The sequence below is a fragment of the Nematolebias whitei genome, chromosome 10 (genome assembly GCF_014905685.2).
Source record: "Nematolebias whitei isolate Nwh7 chromosome 10, NemWhi1, whole genome shotgun sequence".
Taxonomy (NCBI): domain Eukaryota; kingdom Metazoa; phylum Chordata; class Actinopteri; order Cyprinodontiformes; family Rivulidae; genus Nematolebias; species Nematolebias whitei.
Genome location: NC_056507.1, coordinates 22,934,007 through 22,946,206, shown reverse-complemented (window position 1 = coordinate 22,946,206; position 12,200 = coordinate 22,934,007). Strand labels below are relative to the sequence as shown.

The following is a 12,200-nucleotide window of genomic DNA, read 5'->3' as shown; positions in this document are numbered from 1 at the left end:
TATAAATTTTTAAAGCAAATAAATTATACTATTCTAACATATAAAACTCCAAAGCTTAGCATGAATGTTTACCAGAACTGCTGAAAAATCTTAGAAGTAGACAATAAAGATAAAAGTATTGTTAATAGTTTTAATTGCTAGTGAAATATTTTTCAGAATAATTTCAGTTTCCTAATACACACAATTACAATTCATCTATTCTCAGTGTTTCCATTTCTTTGTATGCTAAGCTGTGCGCTCTCTTTCCATCCTCTGTGTTTTGCATGTCTCTAGAGCTCTGCTTGAATGACGGGGGGTGGTGGGGTTTGGTGGGGGTGCGGGTGACATGCGCAGTGCTCATGGGATGAGGTCACAACCTTTGACCTCTCCCCTGACCCACTGAGTTCTTTCATCCTCCTTGCTCTTTTTGCAGGGGTGGGGCACTAAATATTTTTATCTGAAGCTGACATGGAGATGGACGGACAATGGGACTGACTGAGAGAGAAAAGAAAAAGGAGAACTAATTTTATGTTTTTTTTTTGTTTGTTTGTTTTTTTCTGTCTGACATTTCCAGTAGAGGACAACTGGAGGAAATAGAAGAGGCGGGCAGTAAAGGGTGCGTGGGTGGTGGTGGTGGTGGGGGGGTGACATAAGGTAATATTCAAAAGCAAAGTTAGAGCAGGAGTTTAGTGACTGAGAGAAGGCACCTGGATTTGAATGTGAACGTCAGAGTGGTGGTGGAGGGGGGTGAGGGGGTGAGGGGGGTGAGGGGGGTGAGGGCTCCTGTCCATGGATGCAGACAGACAGCAGGGTAACCAGAGGCAGGCGGTGACCTTCTCTGCTGCTGGAGGATCGAAGGCTTTATTTAAAGGCCTGGTCAATGCTGGGTGCTGCTGAGGTATCAGACTTACAGCCAGGCGACCCATCACCACTGTAATACAACTCTAACGCCAACCCCCACCTTCACACACACACACACACACACGCACACACACAGGACAGGACACTCTCTGGACACCTCAGGTTTACCCCGCACCGTTAAAAGGCTGGACAAAGAAAACTCCAGCATCAGCATCAACTAATTTCACTGCGCAGCGGCGCAGACACTCCACCTTCTGTGTGTGTGTGTGCGTGTGCACAACGTTCTGATGCTCACGTTGCTTTCTGAACATGGACGCAGCGTCTTATTTTACTTTGAACACGTTCTAAATGGGTGAACATTCAAATATGTGTGAGTGGAAGAAATGGAAGGCTGTAAGGGTAAAACTCCTGTATCTGTGTGTGTGTGCATGTGTGTGTGTGTGTGCGTGTGTGCGTGTGTGTGTGCAGCATTAGGACACCTGCATGCTTCAGCACTTTCTGACTGTCAGGAGTGTTCAGGTCACAGGGAGTGGGGTGGTGGTGGTGGTGGAGAGGGCACATTAGAAGAAGCTCCAGAGCCCCCACCCACCCATCAGCCAGCCACGCCTCCACCAGCCCTCAGCTCAGTCCCACTTTTCCTTCTTCCTTTCTTTTATCCACCGTCATCCCTCCTCACGAGACTTATCTTCCCCTCATGTTGACGGGGTGAGTCAGCCATTTGGGGGAGTGTGTATGGGGGGGTGGGGGGGAAGCAAGGTGCCTTGGTGGCTGACAGCAGGCAGGTCAGGTTTTTGCAGACACGTGTGCACACTGACATGTCAAGGTGTGCGTCTGCAGCAGGAGCAAAGATATCGGAGGGAGCGTATAATTTAAAGTGCATGCACAGACATATGTGCTGCGAATGTAAAAAGCTGAAAAGTTTGGCCCGTTCACCGTGGAGCCTGTCACTGCTTCAAACAAGAACAGCTGGGGAAGTTTCAGTCCCACTTGTTAATCTTAGCTGCACTTTAGATCCTCAGAAAACACTCTGATTTAAATTGTCGTTGAATTTTGAAATAAACAGGTCGGTTTTTAAAGTTCCTCGTGTGAAAATGCACATATCTGGTTTAGTGCGATGCACGTCGAGGTGCTGCCCACACAAATATCCAGCTGTCGTTTAAAAACTACCTCCGCTGAGTTCTTTTGTTTTCTGCAGCGAGCAGGATTCGCTCCATCCACGGGACTGACATACTTCACTTCCCTCACTCCCCAGGATATATATAACCACTGCACTCTGAGAGACTCATTACACTGGTGCGGGTTTGCTGGTGACACAGTCGTCATCCTTCCATCCATAAAACTCAACCGACAGCGAGAATACGAACGGGATGTCTGCTCGTTATAGAGGCCTCGTCGGAAAAGAGAGGAAGCTTGCAGAATTAAGTTCCAAAATACAGAAAAGAGGGATAATTTTCTTTTCACTCCAAGCTTTTTGTAAAGATACACATTTTGAAAATCAGTGTTTAGATGTGGATTGTTTTTAAAAGTGCGCTGTGTGTTTTTGATGAGCACAGAGCTTCACCCCAAGCTAAACCTCTAAAACACCAACAAGCTCCTCGTTGTTTAAATTAACACAAGCGTTTCTCTCGGTTGGTTCAGATCTATAAGACTGAAGTTGTTTTATTCAGACATAATTAGCTGCAGCAGTTATCACTATGTGTGTGTGTGTGTGTGTGTGTGTGTGTGTGTGTGTGTGTGTGTGTGTGTGTGTGTGTGTGTGTGTGTGTGTATGTGTGTGCCTCCGAGCCACTGCTGTCCTCAGGTTGTGGCTGTGTGCTCACAGCGTGATTGAGAAAGGAACTTGTGATGAGCCGGAGGTTGGTGTGATATCACGGCAGCTCAGGGCCTTCCTTCAGCCTGCAGCCTCCTCCTCCTCCTCTGCACTCGCACACAAACCTTCCTCGCTCCCCAGGCGTCACCATCCTTTCCTCTCTCCTCTCCCTGTGGTGGCTGCCCAGTGCAACCTGCTTAGCATTGCACCCAGTGTCTAATTGAATTCCAACACTCAGCCGTTAGCTCCTGATGCCGTAGAGATGTTAACACGGCACAATACTAACAGTCCTCGGGACGTGTTTCGACATCCTTCTCCTAAAGAGAAAATTAGTGCTAAGCTCACTCTGGCAGCACATGATTTATTCAAAGCTCCAAACTATGTCTTCTGTTTCCCCTAAAGGATCGTCTTTTATAGCCATCAGCAAATCAGCACTTCTTATATACACACGCATGGAGCGCATGCAGAGGATGTATCCTCATGCTGCAACCTGAGTGTATCTATTGTCTCCTATATAAATGTGTCTGCTGCTCTCTCTGCATCCATACTGCTGGCAACGCCGTCCATCCCCTCTACCTGACACGCTCACTTTTATTCCTTGGCTCTCAAACACTAGCTCTGGGCTTTAATGGCACATATTTCCTGGGCCCGGCTGAAACAGGATGCATCTCCTCCTTGTTAGCTTGATAAATAACCGGGCTGCGGAGAAAGTGCTGAATTTTAGCTTTCGGCCTCTATTTTTTGCTGGATGACATTAATTTTAAGTGCTGAGAAGGAGCTAACTGATACAGACAAATAAATAAGGAAGGTGCAGAGGTGCTAGAGTCACCCCCCCCCCCCCCCCCACACACACACACAGTTACCTGTTTATGCACAGGCATTGAATGCAATATGCAAAGCTGCAAAAAATAAACAGAGCAAAGTTAAGCACACTCACACAGTTTCCCAATAGATGCTTCTTTTGTTGTCCAAACTGTGAAATCCTCTCATTTTATTACAAGTTCAGCTGCTACCAGTCAGTCAGTCAGTCGTGTTAATCTCTCCACTCTGTCCCTCCTGTATTCTCTTCCAGTCCTAAGCTGTGTGCTTCATCAGAAACAGGAAGGAGCGGCAGTAGTGTGATTGTGGATCACAGCGCACCACACTCCAGACAAACTGTGTTTACAAGAGCACACCGAGGAGACAAAACCGAGATTAGCTCTGAGTAGCTCATTAGCTGCAGTCTAAATAATGAGAGCGGTAGCAATGTTTGAGAAAAATTAATTAAACTGGTGCGGAAGAGGAAAGAAAGCGGGCGACATTTAAAATATGTAGGTTTAAAATGTGTTGAAAAATGTAATTGTGTGCGTGTGTGTGTGTGTGGTAGCTTTACTTCTACGAACTGATCATTTTAACCTCACTTTTGAGTTAGAAGATAAAACCTACTGTACTCTTGGTCCAACAATAACTCAAACCTGCATATTTAAAGCAACACAAGGGTCAGCTCAGTCCAAACTTGAACAAAAAATAATTCAAATGGGTTACTTTTAACTCAGCAGTTCTTCATGTGTATGTATATAAACGTTAAACAAGCTTTTTAATATATATTCTGCCATACTTGTCAACTCAAATTAAACTTTTAATGGGCTGCTAAGGAGCAAAAATAAGGAGTAACAATACGAGAAGGTAATGTTTTAATTTGATGGACTTTAACAGCACATTGCCTAAGATGACTTTACATTTACAGCATGTGTTTCCTGACAGCAGACACAAACGCAGCAGTAAATGTGCTTCTATAAACCAAAAACAACACAACAGGCTCGATGGGATGCTTGCATCACGACAGATTAGGTGAAACCATCAGCTAAACATATAAACAGTTCAACCTCATTTAATTTAAGTGATTTGATCATGTCTCCTGCATGAAACATGTTCCAGCTCACGCACACCTTGTAGTGTTGCACAAATGTATGTAAGCCTCACACATGCACACACTGCTGTGCATATATAACACAATGAAGTGGCATGGGCTACGACACCTCATACATTATTTTAACAATGTATAGTGCAGTGAATAAAAAGGTCAGTGGTTGAGAACTGGCTTCATGCAACAATAAGATGCATGAACTGAGCTCTGCAGACCCTTCAGTCAGCATCCTGCAGCTCGACGCTCGGAGCAGGAAACGCATGCGAGCTGAGGTGATGGATTCCACTGTAGGCTGCGTCTGAGTGTGTGTGTGTTTTGTGTGTGATGCTCGCTGTTTACGGGACGCCCCTAATGAAACAGCTCCCAACAATAGATTTACTTGGTCTATCATTATTGATTGTACACTTTTCTCTTTTGCCCTTTGCCTCATTTTGATAAATGTCTTTTATTAGGGCGTTTTAAAGCAAGCGACGAAAGCGAGAGATGAGCTGGAATTTTGTGTGTTTTTTTTTTAAGTGATGCTTTTATTAGACCATATCTATTTTCGTCAGAATGCGCACTCGCTCTGCAGATGCCATGCAAGCAGCACACGTTTCTGTTTGCAATGCAGGGTTTAATTTCCAGGGCGTATTTATCACATGCTGTCAGGTTGCGGTCACATGACCACATGAACCACTGCCAGCAATTAAGGCTGATAAATCACTCATTTACAGGAAGAGAAGGAGGGACAGAGTGGAGTAAAGCAGAAACAAGAGAGTGATAAGAGAAAGGGAGGGGAATAATGAAAAGCCTGTACCCACTCAAACACATTTATTTCTTTAATTTTATTTTTAAGCAATGTTGAATGTTATTGTGTTTGGGCAGTGTAGTATGAACACTTGCCAGTGAGGCTCATTGACTCATACAGGCAGAGACAAAAAGACAGATGGTAGTCGTTTGTGTGGTTTACTGTGATTGTGACCTGACTGCACTGCTTTATTTACAGTTGGAGGTGTGTTCATGTGCACCGCTGCGTGCACGACTGCACAAGAAAATGCAATTTTGTCGCAATAGAGAGAGAAACGCAGAGAGCATATGTACAAAAGTGTCAGGTCGCTCTGCTTTCGTTTCCTGGTGCATTCAAAGTGCAAAAACTCTTAAAGCTCCAAAGACAGTGCTCCTACAATTGTTGTCGGTTTTATAAAGAGAATTAAATCTGTCCTTTTTTATTTATTTATTTTTTCATTTACCCTTTATTTATACAGGTAGTCTCATTGAGCCACGATAACTCATTTTCAAGAGAGACCTGTTTAGGGAGCAGATGGTGGGGGTTAAGGGCCTTGCTCAGGGGCCCAGAGTGGGGCGAATGAGGGTGGAGGGAGGTGTGGGTGTTTCACCTTTTCCACCCACATTTTTTTATGTTGACGGTACCGGGAGGTGAACCTATGACTTTCTGATCACAGGCCCATCTTCTAACCTCTGCGCCACCACTCCCTTTTTGGTCTTATAGCGAAGAATGAGCCTAAAGAGAACATTCACATGTTTTTAAGTGGGGCTCTTTGAGAATGTGGTAAACAATTAATATATTACCTGTTGTAGATATAACATGGCCTCTGTTTAGAAAAATATAGTTAAATTTAATTTAAGGCCAGTTCACTGTTGATTTTTGTCACCCTTAAGCAACTTCAGGATTTTCCTAGCAGTTTTAACAAATTGTTTTATAAATCTTTACATTGCTGACACTTTTGCATTTTATTGTTACCCTGGTAGAAAGATTATAACATGAGTGCCCCAAGCTGGTTCATAAAAATACTAGTTTATAATAAGTTTATTTAAAAAATCATCTACTTGAACACATTTTCTGAGATTGGAATTGTTGTAAAATGACAACAATCTACTTAGAGCTTGACCTCGCTCAGACGAGCCATCAATCTGTTCACAGTTATATTCCTCCAAACTGAGGTTGGTCAAAGAGCCATCTACAACAGGTAAGATACTCATTGTTCATATTATTTCCACAGAAAACCACTTGTAATAATCTGAACTGTGTTGAGTTTAAGTTGCTGAAAAGTCTAAGACAGGTGCTGAGATGTGGTGTGAGCCCTGCAGGGTTTGTGCACGTTACATTTCAGCAGCTCGGGTCAGACCCAACACACCCCTCCACTTCAAAAAGGCTGATTAAAAATTCATGACTAAAAAGACAAAAGCAAAACGAGGCTTCCTTTGAATGGTCTAGAGTAAATGAAGGAGAATGAGTGAGGAGGGGTTTTGCCTCCGACCCTCTGAGCTCTCGCTCGTTAAAGGCAGCATCGCTAACTGGCCAGCGGATCCTTAAACTGTCAGATTTCCTGCAGCAGAATGACAGCAGTCATCAGCAGGTGTTTGTTCTTGTTGCTTAAAGAGTTTGCTCGTTAATCTCATGACGTTGCAGCGCAGAGAGAGCGCTGTGAGAGTAAATGTGTTCCATGGAGGCAGCACTTTACTGTCTACAGCTTTCCAGGCAGAAACCTTCTGAAAACTGTGACAAAAGCAGCACTTTGAAAAGAAACATTTATGTGGAAACATTAAATCCACTAGAATTCAGAGTAAACTGTGTGAGAGTGTTTGAACGTATAGGCACAGCAAGTATTACAAACTGCCAAGAAAGTGGTTTGTTTTTTTCTTCTGGAGGATATGATACACATAAGTCTCTAACTTCTGCAGGTTTTCTAAAAATAAAGTACATTTATATAGATTTTTTGTGGGGAAGTGGTGAATGGCCTGCAATAGATTTGAAATAAGCTTAAGAACTTAATGTGTAAATAAAGTGTGATGTTTTATGTCAGCTGTATCAAAATGAACAAATCAGCTAGAAAATAGCAAATTTGCTAGAAATACAAATAATAATACAGTGAATAGTTTGTGAAAGTACACTACCAGCTCTAAAATATCCCATTTTTTCTCAGTAAATGCATGGCGTATACAGATAAAACCTTTGTTTTCTGTTTCCGTGCACTCTGCATCAATGCTGACGCACAAATGAGGACAGAAAGGGGAGGAGACTCGAGGGAAGGAGCAGCAGAGAGGAGAGGAGGTGTGTGAGGAGCGTAACGCCCTGTTAAGACAGGGAGCATGCACCACCCCACAGCACCTACATCCATCTTTTGCTGCTTTTAACCTAAACTTTTCAGAAGAGGGCAAAAAGCACGTTTTCTTTTCTCTGATCAACTTCAGAAAACACAAGCAGTTGTGCTTTTTCTTAAAAGAGTTCATGTAAGAGCTTCACACACACAATGATCATTGTAAAGTTCAGGGAGTATCTGTTATTGTCACACTGAGGTAACTGCTGTGGCTATGTTGCATCATCAGTGTGTGTATAGGTGAGACATCTAAGTGACATGTGATGTGAGTAACTCTGTGTCAGATGAGTCGGAACAAGCTGCAAAAAACGTCATTTTCTTTATATTCATAAAAAATGCAAAAAGCAGGATGTTTGCTCAGAAGACGAATGTGAGATTTAAACATGGGATTCCTGGTGATCGTCGAGTTTTGTTGGTGCTTTCAGTGTCTGCACAGAATATTTTACACCATTTTACCTTGAGTTAATCAAAAAGCCTGTAAAAGGTGGAATATTATTAACGTCAGACCACCTGGGGTGAACATCTGCACCGCTCCTTTTTTTAATATTTACTGTCACACACACAGATGCATCTTCTTCTTGCCTCTCGTCTCACTGCATTCTGGAAACGGTTCCTAAAAACGCTCTAAACGTCACAGGTTAAGTAGGTTCCACTCCACTGGTTCTCCAGAGTTCAAAGGTCGGCAGGTTAGACATGGATGGAAGCGGCGCGGCTCACCTGAAGGCTGTCGCAGTACCACACGACTCCTGCATTGTTCCGCAGAGCATGGAACCTTTTTATTTACTCATCTCAGTTTTTTGTTGTTCCTGCAGTAACAACCCTCCGTTGAATAATTAGACGTTCGTTTCATGTTCTATTAGAACTGTTTTTCCTCATGTTCAGCCGCTCGAACACTATTTTTTTTTCCATCTTCAAAGTGAGAGCTAAAATAGTGTGATCATTGCAATTTAATTACTACAAATCCCTTTGTGAATTTGCTCCTGTGTTTGTTTACATGCATACATTTGCCAGTTTCTGCACTTTTATTTTTGTGCATTTGAATGTGTGTCTGCCTCAGTAAATATTTTTACTTTCTTGTGTCGGTCTGTGCATATACCCTCTTTATTTTTAGTACATGAGTGCATGTGCACGTGTGTGTGTGCAGATGAAGCTGCAGTGGGGTTTATTTAAATAGATAAGATGGTGTTTTATTCCCAATCAGAGGAATCTCCTGTCGCATTTCAGTCTCTTCATAATAACCCCCAGCATTGCTGCACATCCCCCTGACGCACACACGTGCACTGAGTGTTGCAGACACTGCAATTTTTCTTTCTCTCTCAGGGGTAAAGGGCTTTGATAAATGAAAATAAATACTTTTCTTCATATGAGGAGCAGATGGGGGAAGAAAATGGCAGAAGTGACATAAGATCTCTTTTAGTTTGATGCTTGGGAGCAAATATCTGACAAAGAAAACACTTCTGAGTCTGATCATGGTGCAGTTTAACATTAAAATACAGCTTCAGTCATCCTGGGGAATAAAAGTGAGGTTGATGTGAAGAGATTTGGAGGAAAAGGGATATAGCAGGTGGGCTGCTATAAACAATGCAAGAAAAAACATTTATGATTTAGAGGAAACAGCTTTTCCTCCTTCATTCATCTGTTTTTGTGAGGGCAAGGTCACCCAGGAGCATCCCTTCTTCTTTCTCCCCACCTTTGTTTCCCTCTGCTCCTCCGGACCTCATTTCATTCAACACTCCCGAACCTCCGACAGCTCCATAACTATAACTCTCTCCTCCTCTCTTCTCCTCGGCTGCAGCTAAATGACTCTGTCAGAAATAAAGAACACTCATCTTATCTACGGCCTCCACTCTGTTGTCTCCGTCCCTGCCGGCGTCACACAAAAACAAACAAATTCAGTAACAAACGTTAATGAGACCGCTTCGCTCAGGTGGGAGCATCGCTCTTTCTGAACGGCCTTGTGGACTGTTGTACCCAAACTCCAGCTGACAAAAAGAAAGACATGCAGCCCACCGTGCACACAGACAGGGGCTTGACAGTGGACAGGTGTCCACCAATTTTGTTCTTCTCACACTCACAAGTGTGCACACTGTTCCTCCTTTTCTCATCCTGTCATCCACTGCTACTGTCTTCACTGCGGTGTCGAAGAGAAAAAGGAACCTGCAGCCTGTGGAGGACTGACTGTGTGCTTTTATCTGTGTGTGTGTGTGTGATGTATGTGTGTGTGTAAGAGTGAACATTACCTGCAGCCACTCAGTAGGGTGCCACGTTAGGATGAGAAATAAAAAGGATGAGGGGCTGGGAAAGAGGTGCAAAATGGATTTAACTCTCAGACAATAAACAGCTTTGCATGCACTCAAACAAACACACACACGTGCGCACACACACGTGCGCACACACACAACTAAGCACATGTTTCAGCAATCTGCTGGCTCTCCATGAGCACACCTTCACCAGCAGTCACCACAGAGACGTTGATCAGCATCTATTGTAATGAGCTGGTCAATCTGCTGCCTAAAAGTGCACACCTTCACAAAGACGGCCTGCACACCTGGTTCGGAGGGGTCAAAGGTCACGAGAGAACTGCATCGACCGGCTCATTCGTGAATGGCGGCTATGCTTATGTTCACTGAACCACAGTCAGCCAAAGTAATTTAGTTTGATGTCCTGATGCATGCTCAATAATCCAGGTAGAAAAATCTAAAAAAAGTTCAATCTGGTCCTCTGGACATTAAAAAAAAAAAAACAACAACAAAAAAACTAAATACAATATAATATAATATAGCACAGGAGAGAAAGAAACAAGTCGCTCCAAGCAGAGGGAGGATGCATTAGAGACAAAGAGATGAAAAAAGGGATCATTCATCTGCAAGCCTGGGGCCTCGCAGCTTTGCAGGCTCCCTATAGGTCCCCTGACACATGCCTGTTTGGAAAGCAGGGGTCCATTAATTGGCCCCTGTGTTAAGAGCTGAGACAGAAGTAACGTCTCTGTGTGGACATGTTCTGGTTTCACAGCTGAAAGCTCACGTGATTTGCAAACAGTTTGTTGTTTTTTCATTTGTTTGAAGCACGTTTGATTCGTTAGCCGTGAGAAAACGTACGATCTCACAGCTTACTGAAGTCACAAACCACTGAAAGACAATTAAAGCATTTCCACGAGTTCAAAGCTTCAGCCTTTATACAGCTTGTTTCTCTAATTGTTTCATTATCTCCGTGTCCTTATTAAATGTGCAATAATTGTTAATTACCACATAAGGATTTGTCTGGAGTATCAAAACAAATTAATTAAAATTAACCCATTTAAAACGCCAGCGATGAAAACAGCAGGTGTGTGTGTGTGTGTATTTGTGTGTGTGTGTTTGTGTGTGTGTGTAAACACGTTTCCAAAGCTTTGTTTGCATCTCGGTTTAATTGAGATTCATAAGAGGGATTGAAATAAGATTCAAATGAGATTCATAGCAGAGCGTAACAACACAGGTAATATGCAGATAGATTTAATGATGATTCAGTGTATCTTGCAGCCTAACGAGAGTTTGATTAAACCGTTGGAAGCCATTGGCTAAAATCATTACAGCGACTGGAGAGAAGAGCAGGAAGTGCTGTTTTAAGACATTTAACGGAGCATAAAGTTCTTCTGAGGGACTCATGATTTCTGGATCTAGCTACTGGATGGAAAGGAGAATAAAACTTACTGGTATGAGCTAAAACATTAAACGTTCACAAACTGAAAAACAAATTATTAATATGAGTTTATTGCTTTGTTTTGACAGAGATCAGCAACAACAATCCAGTAATAGCAATAATGAATTTGTATGAAATAGCCATAAAAAACAAAAACTCACTGGCAGTGCATGTTGTCTCATCTGGAAATAGACATTTAAAAATATGCTCTACATTTTGGACGAATTACAAACATGACCTAAGTCTGATCTGCTCACTTTCTGTGGGTTTCACGTTTGTGTCAAATTTTGTACACATAAATAAAATATTGGTGCTGGTTTAAATACCAGAATTACAAAACAAGTGTGTCAATATTCATGCGTTCATTAAATCTTTAACTGCATATTTGGACATGCATGTGCACTGATGGACATCAAGGGGTGCTGCAGCACCCTTCACACCCCTACTTCAGACAACCTTGGTTCCTCCTGCTGTTTATCAAAAATGTTGCACCCTACATCTGACGTCATACATTTGCCAGTTCAATCTGAGGAACATCCAGATGTTCAGAGCAGCTGGAACATATTTTAATCTAATGAAACAGCTTCTCATCAAACACTTCTTCTGTGACCAGTTTTCTTCCTTCCTTCCTTTCTTCCTCCTTGTTTCTCCCTCCTTTACTCCCTCCATCTTTCTCTCTCTTTCCCCTTCTCTATTTCTCTCTCTCTCTTTCTCTTCCTCCATCCCCCTCCATCTCTGTGTCTTTCCTTTCTTTTTTCTTTCTTCCTTCCTTCCTTGTTCCTCCCTCTCTCTCTCCCTCTCTTGTGCTTTTCCTTCCTTCCTTCCTTCCTTCCTTCCTTCCTTCCTTCCTTCCTTCCTTCCTCAATCT

The 12,200-nt window shown here is 42.8% G+C and overlaps 1 protein-coding gene across 1 annotated transcript in view; it reads left to right on the top strand.

Moving 5' to 3' along the window:
* The window catches only part of LOC119416264 (transcription factor Maf-like), a 45,788-nt gene that overhangs the window by 7,267 nt on the left and 26,321 nt on the right, over nt 1-12,200 (top strand). The gene's annotated exons all lie outside the window — the stretch shown is intronic.